The sequence below is a fragment of the Danio rerio genome, chromosome 13 (genome assembly GCF_052040795.2).
Source record: "Danio rerio strain M-AB ecotype USA chromosome 13, GRCz13ab, whole genome shotgun sequence".
Taxonomy (NCBI): domain Eukaryota; kingdom Metazoa; phylum Chordata; class Actinopteri; order Cypriniformes; family Danionidae; genus Danio; species Danio rerio.
In genome coordinates, this window is record NC_141033.1 from 43727501 (window position 1) to 43741393 (window position 13893).

The 13893-nt window shown below is 34.4% G+C and overlaps 1 long non-coding RNA gene across 1 annotated transcript in view; it reads right to left on the reverse strand.

Annotated features, from left to right (window-relative positions):
- LOC141377057 (uncharacterized) overlaps window positions 1-13893 on the reverse strand; it is a 101686-nt gene that overhangs the window by 70590 nt on the left and 17203 nt on the right. The window lies entirely within an intron of this gene.

Here is a 13893-nt window from a genome sequence, read left to right on the forward strand (position 1 = left end):
AGGAAAGAGCCACGGTTTCCTATGCTAGGAAAAAGGGTGAGGAGTCAAAGTTAATGGGGTGATTCTTCAAGACGAAGACGACTAAGGTAAGGAAATCTGGTTATTTATGTGTGTCATTAGATTGGCAAATCAAAAGATAGCTGATGTGGGACTTGCCGTGGTAAATAATTAGCACACGATCGTCTTTAAATTAGTTTATAAATAAACTTCACTTAAATGTGCTTGAAATCTTACAGTCAAAAGCCTTAAATAAAAAGCAAACAAGCAAATGAAAAACTGTTTTCAATATCGAAGCTAAAACGATATATTGTGCAACCCTAAGTTTAGGTACACTGAACGTCCAGTGGGGTCCAAAAATAAAAAAAGCAGTACTGAATGTGCGTCTATAGCGGGTTTTCATCCACCTATTTTTATGCGCATTTTGGATATGCGCATGAAAAACGATTGATGGAAATGCCAAGATATGAATCAATTTTGAAAATGCGCATAAAAAACATGTGCATAACTGTGTAGGATTAACATTTTATTTAATAAGAAGAAATGCACATAAATTACGATGGAAACACTTTTACCGAACAAATGTGCATTATTAAAAGTCATGTGATTTTGTTATACGTTATGCTTCTCCTACAGCAGTATACTTTGTTTTTACTTTTGATATTTGGAGCAAGTTAATCAGGAAGTGACGATTTTGTTCTCTTTGACTCAGTGGATGGAAACGCTGCTTTATTCGCACGTCTTTTGAGTGATAGTTTTGTGCATACATTTAATTCACATCTTTGGATGGAAACATAGTATGTTTTTTTTTTTCCCCTGAATACAACATTTTTCATTGTCAACATATGGACATAACCTAATTATTGTGATTTGAGCATGATCCAAAGAACATCCTGCACTTCATCACAGAGCATCCAATTTAAAAGGTGCTATAGAATGACAATCTGGATTGACCTAGGTGTAATAAACTATACTAGTTCAGTACATGGTAATGACAATAGCAAGGGTCTTAAACATCATTGTTTCCTTATTCTCATGTAGATCTGATGAGTGTAAAATCCCAGTGAATAACAGGCCAATAGGAAGAAAACCCAGACTGTGACATCTCACATACTCATGGGATCAGTAATATGCATGGCCTCAGGAGCGTCCAAATATTTCCTAGTGAGATTATAACAATGATAACCCCGCTCCATATTTTCTTAGTATAACACTATATTTTCCCTATATTGACAGTATTGCCCCTAGATGTATGTGAGACTCTTACTTAAAAAAAAAAAAAAAAAACATGATTACTTTTAATCCGTAGCTTCAGTTTTTTTTTAAATAAAAACATAATAAAATTTAAAAAATGGAAATTCCGAAGAAAGATTTTTTTTTAATTAGTCTTGTAAACTGACTTTAAATAATGCAATCAATACTTTTTCTACAGATGTGGTCATTGTAGGAATCAGATTAATTTGGAATCAAATCAGGATTTCAATGTGCTGTCAAAGTTTCCTCAATGGAATACTTTGAACATTTTAATAACCGTAAAACGTAGACGTTCATGAACAGACTTTTTACTCACTCGAAAAATACATGGTACTGGAGTAAAATATAACGATATAAATCAGTGGTTCTCAAACGATTTCATCAAGTACCATCTCAGAAAAAAATTGTCTCTCCAAGTACCACCAAAATGAGCAGTATTGAAATACAGTAGCGCAGTAGGCCCAGTAAAGCAGCTACAACTCTGCACAGTTAAAAAATGTGGCAGATTACATCAGAAATATAGGCTATATGTCATATATGACATATTATATACATCATTTTTTGATCATTTTTTAAATATGTGTAGCATGTACATGACATATTTCATTCCTCCGTGTACAACTCGAAGGAAGCCTGCATACCACTAGTGGTACACGTACCACAATTTGAGAACCACTGATTTAAATAAATCACAAATGTAACCACAACAAACTATGAATTGTGCGGTTTCTTTTAAATTAGCCAACAGCTAACTGACTCGTCCGAACTTGATTGTGCAAGACGAACCATTTCAGATTGTGACCTAAAATCACTCGCAGGAATTCTTTACAAAGATTAAGCCTCGGAGATGTGAAATTCACTGTGGATGATAGGCTGGTCAACAGCATGACGGCAACACAGACCCTTTCCTCACAATAGTTTCCTCTTGACTCTGTCATTTGCTCCACTCCCCTTTCTCAGACGAGAAGGGGGAGTGGAGTCTCAAATATTCAGGTGACTCAGAGGAAGACAGCAGCTTAGCTATGTCTGGAATCCATGAGCCATGCTCAAACACACATACACTCTCTGGTTTAAATAATATTGAACACACTTGAAGAGTCACCTTAATGATGTATGCCTGGAATAGGGGCCGAATGAAAGTCATATATGATGCAAGTTATAAACTTGTTCATTGTACAGAAACAGGTGACCTCATCTCCATGTGATGATGGAGCCATGGAAATTAACGCTCTGCTGTTTGTTTGGGTCTTTGTGTGCTTTGAAATTGGGCTGAGGTCATCGGTGAGTCTTGTTGTGCAGCGCTTAGAGGTCAAAGGTTGGGATAAAGGCCATTTTACATCATATTTTGTCAGAGGAAGACCGGTCCCCAATTGAGCCAAGGTTTGTTCTTCATTAGTCAATTGGCGGAGTTTTTGTTCCCTGCCAGTCACCTTTGGCTTGCTTAGTTGGGATCAGCAAAGCTGCCTTACTAAACTGAATCATCATTAAACTAACAAAAACAAAGTAGGCTAAGTTGTAAACATAGTAGTAAACAAAGTTTTTTTGGTAAATCTGCTTGGACAATTTGCATTTTTAAGGTGCTATGGAAATAGATAACAATGATGATGGATGTTAAAGGAACACTTAAAAAAATAGGCTCATTTTATTAATCTTCTAGGCGTTGAACAGTTGGGTTTTATATTTTAATTCATTTAGCCAATTTCTGCATCTGACAGGAGCGCTTTCAGCTTAGCTTAGCATAAATCATTGAATCAGATCAGACCATTAGCACATTTCAATAATTTTCTATATTTAAAGCTTGACACTTCTGTATTTACAGTTGAAATCAGAATTAATAAACACCTTTTTATTTTTTTTTTATTTTTAAAAATTTCCCAAATGATGTTTAACAGAGCAAAAAAATAAATAAAAAAAATCACAGCATGTCAGATAATATTTTTACTTCAGGAGAAAGTCTTATTTGTGTTATTTAGGCTAGAAAGAAAGCTAAAAAATCAAGTTTTGAATTTTTTAAAAATCATTTTAGGATCAGAACAATTAGCTCTTTTAAGCTATATTTTTTCGATAGTCTACATAACAAACCATTATTATACAATAACTTGCCTAATTACCCTAACTTGCCAAGTTAACCTAATTAACCTAGTTAAGCCTTTAAATGTCACTTTAAGCTGTATAGAATTGGCTAAAAAATATCTAGTCAAATAGTATTTACTGTCATCATGGCAAAGAAAATAAAAGTTATTAGATATGAGTTATTAAAACTATTATGATTAGAAATGTGTTGAAAATAATCTCTCTGTTAAACAGAAATTGGGGAAAAAAATAAATGGGGGCTAATAATTCAAGGGGTTTAATAATTCCAACTTCAACAGTACATTGTGTAACAAGTTTGATGGAAAATTAAAAGTTTTTCATCAGAGCACTTTTCAAGATAGATATGGCTAGGGACTATAATTTAGTTTGGTTTAATAATAAAGGAACATAATGATATTATGCAGCCCTGTTACATAGTTACTTATACCTGGGACTATTTCCAGCACTGCAGAAGATCAATGTGCCTGCTGTAGCTATGGCACTGCACCAAAGTTCCTTTATTGTTATACCAGAATGAGAGTATATAAAATGGTTTTGAAGTTGTTTTTGAGCAAGATGCTAATGGTCTAATCAGATTCAATGATTTATGCTAAGCTAAGCTGAATGTATTCATAAATGGTAAAAGTAAACTGTTTAACTCCAATTAAGTTATAAAATTAGTTTTTTTTTTTTTTAAAGTTCCTTTAACGAGATAGTTCACCCAAAAATGTTATTTCTGTAATCCTTTACTCACATATTTGAGTTTCTTTTTAATGCTGAACACTTTGTGTTAAGCTATTTTGAAGACTGCTGGTTTTAAGGTAATTCTTTTCTACTCAGGTCAATAATTCCAAAGACCAGCCTTTTTCTACATATCTACTTTTGTGTTCAACATATCCTAGAATATCCTATAGGTTTAAAACTACACTAGGGAGAGTCTCTTAGTCCCTTTAAGTGACTGGTAAAGAAATTTCTCAGTGTCTTAATATGTAAAATATTTAAGGTTTACAGGGATATAAGTCAGGGATTTGCTGAAATGTCAACGCTACCAAACATTTAATTTCATTTGAAATGTCCCACCTTAGTTTCCTTTGGTGCAGGAGTCTTTTGAACGATGAACTATCAACCTCAGAGCGCTAAACTTCTCCCTGAGGCATTTTGTTTCTTAATCTTTCTGTCTCTCCCTCACACACAGTCTCCGTTATGCCCTACAAAACAGAGTAATTACACATCATTTTACATCTTATAGGTGGTGTGGAGCAGACAGACAGAAGCAACGTGAATTAAAACAACTCCAGGTAATGACACAAAACATCAAAGCTACGAGAAATGAGAAAAGAGCAACAGAGGAGCAGGAAAGAGATGGATAGAGCAGAGAAGTAGGCCGCTTTACAGGTCACGCCACAGAGGACATCAAAGACTGCTGTCTGCCGAGGAAGAAGGAGCTGGAAAGAATGACAGGAAGAAGAGAAGAGACAGATAAATGAACAGAGCGAGAGACGACTGCAGTCTACAGGTAATGCAGCACACGGCACATCAAAGACGGCCAAATTACAGCTTCATTGCCTGTGACGCCACAGAGCGGCCGCAACCCGAGACTCCTTGCAGCGCTGCAGAACAACATGCAGGGGCAAACACACACACACACACACTATTGGCTCTGAAAATGATACGCAGATTCACCTAAATACATTTCTAAACACTTGACTGCAGTCCTTTAATTTAACATTCATTGTTGTTAAAGAGAACAAGAATGTGATGCTACCTAGCTGTGGTAAAAGTACATGAAACAAATAGACACAGAAAAAAAACATGCTTTTCTTCAGATTTTTTTCTCTTGTTTCAAGTTCAAACATCTAAAAAAAAAAATCTTAAATCAAGAAGCAATTTCTAGCAAAAAGAAATATTGTCTTGTTTTAAGAAATAATATCAAAATTAAGTGAGTTTTTCCTTAAAACAAGCTAAATAATCTGACAATAAGGCAGGCAAAATAACTTTGTTTTTCCTTTTGATATAAGATTATTTTGCTTACCCCGTTGGCAGTGTAAATAATATGTTTTTCCAAACAGATATTGGGATTTATGTCTTTAAAGGGCTGGTCCAGAGTGTATTTTTAAGGCTTGGTTGTGTTTATAAGATGCAAAACAATGTGTTCTCAAGCTTCATTTGTAGAAAATCATGTTATTTTTTCATATATCTTACATATTGAATATATACAGCTACTCAGCTAACATGAAAACGACTGTCATATTTCCTAGTTCCTCTAAAAGTCCCACCCAAAAGGGGCTCTAATTGGTCAGGTAACATAATGTGCATGGATTGGCTCCACGTCATGCCCCTACAAGCATGAGCTTTTGCGCTGTGTAAACAGAGAAGCTGTTAACAGAGTTAGAAAAGCACACCAGCCACACTGCCTACTCTTTAAAATGAAAAATCTGACAAGTGTCTTTCACATATATTCAGATTAAGCATGTGTAAGTAAAATAAAATGTTCTCATAATTTCTTGCTAGTTCGTATTTTGAGATGTAGAACACACAAAAAGCATCCGCATAGGGAGACACTGCAGCGCTGGTGAAGATTGTGGGTTTAAATGTGCCAAATTTGGTGATGCCAAACAGCATTTCCCTTTGTTTACATCCTTGTATACGTCCTCGCTACAACATACCGTTAATGATAGAAACTGTGCATCTAATCCATCAATTTTAACAAATTAAAATACTTCCAGGTTGTGGCTCAAAATCCACAGCTTCTTCAGTTGGAGGAGTTTTAACCAAATCCAGCATGGAACTGAGAGATTCCGGAAGTTCTCCATTGTCAAATGCTAGCTGTATATTTTGTATAATTCTCTTGAACATAATAAAAATTAAACTGTAGACACTTTTCTCTGCTCTGTAGAAATAGCAGTGTTTGGACGGCGTTTTAGCTTTCTCTTCTATAACATTACAGCGCCTCTGGCCGCACCCCTTCACTGCGCAGGGTGTGTGCGCATGGTGAATGCATGTAAAGCCCTTGTAACCTCACTAGCCTGGATGTATTTGTTTGCAGTCCCCAAACCTTGTTCGCTGTAAAAGCCAATGTCTCCCTTTGCATTGAACTTTGAGCATATTACATTCAGAGATGTTGTTTATGTTCGCTACATTACACATCAACTGAAGTTTAAAATATGATATCGTAGTGGACCACCTCTTTGAAGAAGCAATTTCTAATAGAAAGTATGCATGGGCAGGGCATATTGCATTGAACAATTCTGTACTCTCAGTGTTGAAGCTGGCTTCTGCTGATAAAACTGCAAACTATCTTCTGTAAACTTTCTTTTTAATTGAACCTCTGACTCCGGCTCTTCTTCATCTGACAGACTGGTCATTTTTGGGTTTAAACAGTAAAATGTCCCTACAGTGTGTAATATATACAGTCAACAAGTCTGCAAGCCTAAGATTATTTATTCCCCTGGTCAATTCTGACTTAAGGTTTTTGTTCAAATTTAATTAAAGCTGAGAAACATTATTTTCCACAATGACGCCTCTTGTATATCATCTTATTATTATTATTATTATTATAATTATTATAATTATTATTTATTATTTAGGGAGAAGCCGGTGTCATTCCCGGCATAAAAGCATGGTGATTTAATAAAAGTAACTTTTAGTCAGAGTTTGAATAATTTTAGGCTTGACTATGTAATATTTCAAAATAATAATCATAAATAGGTTTCAATTGTTAAAATCACTAAACAGCCTTATTGATTTTTATTTTCTAAGATCCATCTGCTGAAACAGACAAAGGGTTACAACATTTGCCCCCTAAAGATTCTTCACAGAACTGTCTTTTTATCCGATTTCTGAGAAGTATAAGAAAACACGCAACTATATGTTTTGGGTAAAATCCACAACAATAATTCCTGTCCTGGAAGCATCTCTGTGGATAGCCATCTTTGATTTATCTGTGCCGAGAGCCGTGTTTAACTGAGCTGAACTTTATGAATGCTGACTCACAGACTTGCTCAGAGTGCTGACGGAAACTTCAGCTTGTGTTAACAAACGGCTGTCTCTTTACTTCTAATAGGAAAAAAGTGTTTCAAATGTTGTTCTGAATCAGTTATACATAAACACATACATTCATTCATCGATACAACACGAATAATATAGACTACCAAAATGGCATAATATCATCCCACAAGACCACCACCTTTCTCCCAAGTGATAATAGGACCTGTCGAGTCTACAACTCCATAAAAAAAAAGGCTCCACTTTTCACCCACCACAAATTGGCCTCACACCGCGTGGAGATTTAGCGGCTCCGTTTAAGTAATCAGAAGCAGATCTTTCCTTCTCAGCTGCGCTCTCTGCGAGTCGTGGAAAGTGTCAGTATGGAAAATAGCCCTAGTCATTGCATCATAAATAAGTAACCATTTAATAATGATCCAATTAATTAGCGGGCATGGGTTCAGCTTCTGAATGCTTTCTCAAACTGGGAAATCTGCTAAGACAACTGTAAATGCAGTGCTCCCATGATGGAATAACCAATTATGGAGGACTGAAAATTTTAATAACAGCTGAGGAGTAAAGCCCAGGATTTTCCTTACTGATAACCATTATTTATTCAGATATTTAAAATGTTTTACCATAAGACTTGAATCACCACAGACGCCCATTCGAGAACTAATCACCTTGACGTCTATGTGAGTTTTAAGCTCCTCCCACAAAATGGGATGTCATCAACTTAGTAGTAGTGCCCATACAGTCAAGCCATCATAACAATTTATAAAATGTTCAGTTAAATCCTTCAATGAAATGACTCCATTTGTAATAATTGAATTTGTTCATTCTCATTGATAAATTAAATTAAGATTTAATTACTTGCTCTGAAACAACTTTCTTTTTTGCACTCTAAAATGTGACAGACCGGCTATTAATGTTATGTTTATCTATGCTATTAAAATATAAAAGACAGTGGAATTAGAATGTTAAAATAAATTTTAAAAAACAAAAACTAACTTTTCAAAGATTAGCTACAACTGCACTGAGCAATTTGACAATAGTCCCGGCACAGCGGTGTCTCACGTTTTTGGTTCTCTTGAAACATTTCCATTGTATTCCGATGTTTTTACAAGTCTTGTGAGAAAATGTAGCAGGTTTTTATAAATTGTTTGCGATGTGAGAAAATGCAGCGTGTTTTTTAAATTGGTTTGAGTAGTGAGAAAATGCAGTATGTTTTTTTATTTGTTTGTGTTGTGAGAAAATGCAGCGTGCTTTTAAAATTTGTTTGCGACGTAAGAAAATGCAGTGTGTTTTTTTATTTGTTTGTGTTGTTAGAAAATGCAGCGTGTTTTTACAAATTTGTTTGCGATGTAAGAAAATGCAGCGTGTTTTTTTTATTTGTTTGCGTTGTGAACAAATGCAACGCCTTTTTTTAATTTTTTGGCGTTGTGAAAAAATGCTGCTTCAAACAACTTAGACTGACCAAGAGGTGACACTCAAAACAACGTTCCATTGCAACAGCAGCGCCCAGCAACAGCCCCTTATTCCGCCATTTTGGAGTGAAAGCGATCGGCTGTCCATTGGATCTTATTGCTGTCGTGATGGCAAGCAGCAGCTTTGTTTTTTATTTATTTATTTAAAAAGCACATTAAAAGCTGAGATACAACCTGAAAGACGTCAATACAATACTTACTATCACAATCATCAGCACTTTTAATAGTTTATTTTACAGACTTATAATATACTGTTTTTATATTGGAGTTTTCAATCCAAAATGGCCGTTTCAAATTTTTTTTTTTTCCCAAATTGCACTAGTGTCGCCTCTTGGAGATTCTATGCTCTTTCTATGCTCTTTGGCAGTGTGTTGTTTTATTTGTTTCTGTTGTGAGAAAATGCAGCACATTTTTAAAATTTGCTTGTGTTGTGAGAAAATGCAGTATTTTTTTTTTTTTTTTGCATTGTGAAAAAACGCTGCAGGTTTTTTATTTGTGTGTGTAGTCAGAAAAAGCAGCATGTTTTTTTTTTTTTTTTTTTGCGTTTTGTGAAAATTTAAAGCATTTTTAATTAGTTTTTTTTATGTGTTTGCATTGTTTGGATCAATGAAATTAACTTAACATATTGAAGTGCATTGAACATTAAACAATTAAATTTTCCATGTAAAAATCTCAAGAATTGTGTTTACATAAGTAGTTTAAACAAGCAGCAAAATATACTTTTTTTCTGAGTGTGTCAAATTTAAATATATAAAATGCCTTGAGATGTTTTTATATAGAAATTTTACCAATGCCAAGTTTTCGAGGATGGCTAGTGAAAGCTGTCATGTTGATTTACGAAGTGTGAAAGCACAACAGAGTCACTTCACAAGTTCAAAAAGAAGAGATGACTGTACAACATTGAGAGTAAAAAAAATAATAAAAATAAACATTCCAGCGTCACTGAAGTATTTGCTCTGGATGAAAACAGGCCACGACACTCGTCCCACACCCAGACATGACACACGTGGATCTGAGCTGCGACAGAGACAGACAGAGATGAACAGAGACAGACAGAAGAGCACGCAGACATGTTGAAAAGACTCACAGGGTCACGAACCGATAAGATATTAGCTGAGAAACAGAGAGAGAGATGCTGACAGGATTAGAGTCTCACATATAGGCATCCATCATCGCATCATGTGGACGACAGCTGTGTAATAATAATCACACATACTTACAGCACACACATCCTGAACATGAATCAGGAGACACAATCTGACCAAACAGACACCCAGCAGGAAGACTTCTGGTGCTTTCATGTGTTTTGCACCTCTGCGGCTCAATTACCGCTTCTTCAAACTCTTAATATAAGGGCTATCCTTGAGAGTTAGCCTTAATATGGTAAACGTGTGTTTTATTATGATGTTAATACTGCAGGGGGAATAAACAGACAGTCTGGTGACAGTTGTGTGACCACAGAGACGCTTTCTCACAGATTGAATGATGAATTTACTTATTAATCGAACACAGATGGGACATTTATTAAAAGTGAAGTCATTTGGACTTTTTTGGGTGAGGGAATTTATTGCATTTCAAAAATCTAATTATAGAATGTCACCAGAAAGTTGCATCTGCTGAAAAAGAAACGTTTTGTTGATTAAATCAGGGTTATGTTTTTTTCTTAAACAAAAATGTAAATTCTGTCAATATCTGGTCCTCTATTATTTTTTCCCCCAAGATGTATTTCAAGTAATAATAATAATTCCTTACACTATTGTAATACAAATGTAATACACATGTACTATTCTATTCTTTGGACATTGGAGGAATCTCCTCATCCCCCACCAGTGTCCAGCATCTATCTGGATGACGTGCAGCCTTATTGCACCAGACCGCACACCAGCTGATTGGTTGAGAAGAGACAAAGTGAAGAAGCCAGCTATGATATGGGGATGGTTAAAGCTGATTTATACTTTTGCCTGGCGTTTGTTGCAGACCACTGCTGACTGCGCGGGCACCTCACAAAACAGACAAGGCTTTTATTTTTGATGTGTTCGTCGTTGTGATATTCTTTAAAATGACAGGGGGCGGTCAAAAGAAACTGACTGTAAATTCAGACAGATAAACAGAAGTAGGAACTACATCATATCATTAATATCATTCTAGACTTTTTAAATTATTATTTGTATTATTTTAATACATTTTTTTATTGATTATAAATATTTTTAAAACCATTTATGATTTTTTTTTAATCAAACTTTAATGCATCACTTTGCGTTTGTTCATTTCTCGGACAGTTCTACCTTAAAGTTAAATATCAATGACAAGAGAAAATGGGTTGCTCTACAAAAAAAAAAAAAAAAAAAAAAAAAAAAATTATATATATATATATATATATATATATATATATATATATATATATATATATATATATATATATATATATATATATATATATGTGTATGTATATATATATATATATATATATATATATATATATATATATATATATATATATATATATATATATATATATATATATATATGTGGCAAGATTAAAAGTAAAAAAAAGTACACTTACTAAAAAATAAAATTACAAATCTTTTTTTTTTTTTTTGATTTAGCCCACTCCACAATTCAACATTACTGTCTGCTTAGTTTCTGTCCTCTACTTATATGCTAAAAAGGCAATAACGGTCCGACATTCCTGACTATTGTCACCAATAAAGCCTAGAAAAACGGCATGAGTATATTATAAATCAATAGGTTTAAATATTCCTTTCCAGTTATCATAGAACTAATTTGTTCTTTAATTATAGTTTTGTAACTATACATTGTTTTTAAATTCAAAGCTGTAATTTATACACCAGTGTTAAACCTATGAATGGTGGAAAACATATTTCTGTAATTGTGTACCTGGGTCTCCACTCTTGCCATGGCCTCTTTTGGCTTTAACAAACTTATCTCAGGTTTTTTCAAACCTTTTAACAAAAACTTCTTTCCTCCTCCTTTCCCACTGTTGCAATTTTTCTAGCCAAGAATTATTGGTCATTTAGTTATCACTATGATCACGCATAGACGGATCATAAAGATGCCTGTACAGAGGTGTACCCATTTCAGACAAAATCTCTTTAAAGTGAGTCATATTCAACTCAACTCAAACATGGCGGCGGGCAAAATGTTCACTCGAATCTCAAAAAATATCATGTACTCCGCCAGCCGAAATAATGTCGCCTGCACCCAAAGCAAACCTCCGCAAACACTGCGATGACATCACATCAAGTGAACTGGCGGACACGTTAAATAAGCAGGCTTAAGAAGGTCATGATGGACAGAGGCCAGTGGGCAAATTTGGCCAAAGAGTAGGGGTTAAACCCCTATATTCTTTTTCAAAGGACATGCTGGGATTTTGAATGACCACAGAGAGTCAGGACCTTGGTTTAATGTGTCATCCAAAATATGGCATTCACTGAGAGTATAGAGTTCCCTTCAATATACTGAGGCGTTAGGACCCACACAGACTGCAGGTTGAGTGCCCACTGCTGGTCTCACTAACACAACTTCTGGCAGCAACCTAGCTTTCCCGCTCAGCCCTGCTTAGCTTCAGTGAGTGACCATGCGAGAGTTGCAAAGAGCTATCTGACAGCTAAGTTCATGTCTTTGATTTCCAAAATATTTATTTCCCTATTGCTACCAGTTTTCAATATTGCTTAAAATATCTTATAAAATAACTAAAAGAGGACCAAATGGTGAGTACATTTTCATTTCTGTTTAACTTACACTGTAAAAAATGCTGGGTTCCACATCCTTTATATTATTCCAAGACAAAGTTCACAATCTTTTATAAATTTATTTGGATTTATTTGGATTAAACATAAAACAATTAAGTTGTCCCCATAAAATCCTTAGAAATTGTGTTTATTGAACTTATTTTAAATAAGTAGTTTAAACAAGCAAAAATTTTTTTTTTCTTCAGTGTAGTTAAATATACAATTAGTATCATTCAATTATTCATTCATTTTCTGGTCAGCTTAGTCCCATTATTAATACAGGGTTGCTACAGCGGAATGAACCGCCAACTTATCCAGCAAGTTTTTACGCAGCGGATGCCCTTCCAGACGCAACCCATCTTTGGGAAAACAATTAGGTATATTGTTTATTTTAATTAAAACAACAAGTTATATTATATTTAGCTCCCACAACAACATTTATGATGAGAAAATAAATAAATAATTAAAATAAAAGGCTTTTAAATCAATCAATTTAGACATCAATTCTGTTTTATGACATTTTACAGATTTCACGTTTAAGTAATCAAAAGAAAAAGATAATGGTGTTATTCAGCAAGCACGCTTTAACTTCATCGAAATACATTTATAATACATTTTTAAAAAGGTGCAAAATAATCTATTCTTATTTGACTAAAGGTAGCATTATTTTAATAAGATAATACATTAAAAAGCAAATTTTTCAAAAAAAAAAAAAAAAATCATGAAGACTAAAGTAGTGATGCTGCAAAAATGTATCTTTTAACTCCATCTCTCAAATTACATACTCCATTCCTCTCCTACGCCTGCAGTTGTCTAACACGCAACTCCTCTAAAGCCTCACCGCATCCTCTGAGAAAAAAAACTAACTAACACTCCATCTAATGATGATCCTCTATGATGATCCAAGCACAATTTGCAATCCAATTAGCATTTTTCATATTTCAGGCTGCATACAGAGCCCACATGCTGATCAAATTTCTTTGCACACATCTCAACTTTCCCATTATTTCCCTAAGCATTCTTGAGATCTTCTGGTTTATAAATGCATTTGGGTTCTACAATTCTTAGTATGCATGCATTCTTTTCGCACACACACAGTAGCAGAATACTGTAATTTTGCCATCATGATAGTAAATGTTTGGTAAATAGAGCCTATCGACACTGAAGGCCCTTTCCACCCTCTAGTGGCAGAATAAATGCAGTGCACAATTTCCACAGGTGCTGAAATCTCTCAAACTTATACAAATTATTTTCAAACACTTTATCTTCACAACTTATATAACTAATATATATATATATATATATATATATATATATATATATATATATATATATATATATATATA